The following is a 3,596-nucleotide window of genomic DNA, read 5'->3' as shown; positions in this document are numbered from 1 at the left end:
AATCATAGACCTATACAATGTTTGATTCAACTCAGCTAAATCATTATTCATTGATAATTTGTGTCCTATCACCATAGGCATGCTTATTGGCCTGGAATCTTCCAATCCAAAAAATTTCAATATCTCCTTTACATACTTTGATTGAGTGATGAATATACCATATTTCTTCTAATGTACTTGCAAAGCCACAAAGAACTTGATCTCTCCAAACATAGAAATTTCCAAATTCTTTCTTCATTTCATTTGCAAAAGTGTTACATAAAATATCTTGACCTCCAAATATGATATCATCTTGAAAAAAATTTTCTAAGATAGTAAAATACCTTTTCCTTGCTCTATTTTCAAGTATAGATTGATGTTATCATCAGTCCTCTCAAATCCAATCTTCACAAGATAATTATGAAGCCTTTTATACCATGCTCTTGGTGATTTCTTCAAACCATATAAAGCTTTGTGTAGTATAAATACAATGTTTTTTTTGTTAGCATCAAAAAATATTTTTATCTGTAACCTAATTTGGGAAAAACCACTAGTAACATACTACTAATTCTCACTCTTCTGAAGTGATGCCCTATGAAAGGCCAACCCTATTAAAGGTTACAATGGACACTATTAAATGTGACCTAGTAAAAGGATTTTAATCACCTTGTTAGGAGTGAGCCTTGTTAGAGGACTTTAGATCATTCACTTGGAATGTCACCTAGTTAAAGGATTTACAAATGACTGTTAGGTCAATCTTACTCCAAAGGATTTACCCAAGACCAGTACAACAATTAGAAAGTAACAGTAAGGCTTGATCTAATAATAACTTACAAAAAACTTGTAGATTACAAATCTCTACTTTAGTCCTTCATTCTACGTGGCTTTCACACACTTTAGCTCCAATAGCTTGTTCACACTTCAAGCATTCATACCCTTAAGCCTTCTTGCTTTGCTTGCTAGTAGCAGTCTCTTCTCTTTGGTCACTTAGTGAATCAATACCCTAGATTCCTTTTCTTTCTTAGGTTATCGCACATGAAAACCTTTGCTTCTAACCAACCATCTCTATAAATAGAAAATTTAGATCTTTTCTTGTTCATCCTCTATCATCCATTTTAGGGTGTTGTAGGATTAGGTAGGATTAAATGAATCTAGCCATCTTTTCATTTTATTCCCTTCTAGAAACTTCTCCTTCACTCCTCTTTGAATTTCCCTCAAAATGGTTCATCTTGAATTCTATGCCACCAACTCATCAAATTTATGATCTTGTTCATAATCCTAACACTTGGCATTAACTTTCTTTTGATGCTTGACACATACTATGTTACTTAACATCCACTATCAAATCACTCAGCATGAACAAAACTTTACTTGGCTAATACTATATTAGTTGCATACAGTAGAATTTGACTTTTCTCAGCTACAACTGATTTTTTGCTCAGCTTACACTAACTTTGCTCAGCACCTACTGTCCACTCGTTCAAGCTTAGTAGACTCAATTCTTCTTTCCTTTTTTTCTAGACTTTGTCAGTGTATCAAACACTAGAAAACTAAATTAGATAATCAATGCACTCTAATTTCATTGTCTTCACTAATCTTTGTACTCCTTTTCCATATCATAACTCAACCTTTCCTCTAGGTGTTACTGTTAGCTAATTTGACCAAATCCTCTTCATCAATTAAATAAATGATAGTACTCAAAGCATCTAAGCAATTGTCTTACTAGCAAGTAGTAGGTTTGACGTTAGTGATGAAACAATGATTAAAATATTTTCTCATACTTGTATCAATTTGTTTTCAATAAAGCTTTCAAAAATGAATTTGCAAATGTGAAAATTTTCCAAAGAATGTTTCAGATTTTTCCCCCATGTTTTTGTACACATAAATAAGGTACATGGAACTTGTTGTTGTCAAAATCATGTTGAGTTTCATCTTTATTTCCAATATTTTAGAAAAGCTTTGGCAACATTTAAAGAAAATGTGATAATTCTTAGAAGAACAACACAATATGTCAAGCCTTTGTTATGTGATAATTCTAAAGAGTCATATGAATTCAATGCACAATGCATAAAAAACATGTACAAATTGTGGAAAGTTACATAAATTTGCATATAAAATGGACAATATTGATGTCTCAACACCAATTGTGTGGAATAGATTTGAGTATGAAATATATCAAACAAATAATGGAAAAGAATAAAAAATAGCATTGAAGTAGAGAAATTTTCCATATGGTGAGTTTATGTATAAATTCATAACTATGATGTATCCACACATCCAACATTGTCATGATGCAAGATGGAAAGTGAAACAATTTTGAGATTCAAAAACTTGTTTCCCACTAGGATGTATTCTACCAATTGTAGATATCTCTAAAAAATATAGTTTTTCCCCTCAATCTGAAATTCAAGCTAAATATTATCACTTAGATCAAGTTGCAATTTTTGTACAAGTTTTGTATAGACATGCACAATTTGAGGTGGATGAGGTAGAAAGTATCGATCCAGATGAACACACTATCATCAAGGAGGTCTATTTTTATCTTAGTGGTGATAGGGTTCATGATAGGAGCTATGTAGCTCATTGTTTTGAAATGTTCTTTGATGATCTCACAAATTATGGGATAAATCCATCTAAACATTGGATTTGGTTTGATGGTTGCGCTAGTAAATGTATTTGAAAGTTTAGTTAAACTTTAAAATTTCATGCACATATTTAATTGACTGAACAATTATGTATATATAGATTTGATTACTTATAAATTTTTTATAATTTTTTCATAGGGAAATTTAAGTCTACAAAAGGAGAGCATGATGGAGCAGGAGCATGTGTAAAGTGTGCACTTCACTAACATGATTTTTTAGGTATAATATTGTTATGTGCTAATCAAATTTGATGTACAAATGACAATCTTCTAGATAATTCTTTTATATTTTTTTAAAATTCTTATAATTGTCTTTCCTATATAGATGCAAAGATAGACAAACAAAATCAAGTTGTTGAATGGTGAAAATCTATTTTTCCTCCTTGTGATACAACATTTAATAAAAACTTTTTTTTGGGAAGTGAAAGGTAATCTTTCCATTTTTATTTGATATGATTACTTTCATATTTTGATTATTGGCATAGAAACTTGCCAATTTAATGTGTTATAGATATTGATTGATCAAATCCTTATAATTTTCAACCCATTGTTGGAATTAGAAGAATACATTAACTCATGACTACTAGACAACACAAACCTCCAATAATTGAAGAGAAAAATCATGTTTTTGTGATGTCTACATTCAAAACAACACAATGGGTCAATGCAAGAATATTGTGAATGGGTACATGTCTCTGAATGGATGTGGAAACACATAATCAAAAGTACCTCTTATGAAGAAGATGAAAATGACATAGACATTCACAATCCTATGTATTCAACTGATTATGAATTTGTTTCTAATTTAGTAGTTTTAGTTGAGTTTCTACAAACATGTTCTATTTTTATAATTAATTGTTTTCATATTTATTTATTTATAGTTTCCATTATTCTTGTACATTTATAGGTAAAATATTTTTTGTGTATGATGTTCCTCAAAATATGGAAGGTGTAGATTATTATTTACTTAGAT

This window comes from Cupressus sempervirens, chromosome 10 (assembly GCF_028749045.1).
Source record: "Cupressus sempervirens isolate cs-2001-9-10 chromosome 10, ASM2874904v1, whole genome shotgun sequence".
Classification (NCBI taxonomy): domain Eukaryota; kingdom Viridiplantae; phylum Streptophyta; class Pinopsida; order Cupressales; family Cupressaceae; genus Cupressus; species Cupressus sempervirens.
Note: the sequence above shows the minus strand (reverse complement) of the source record.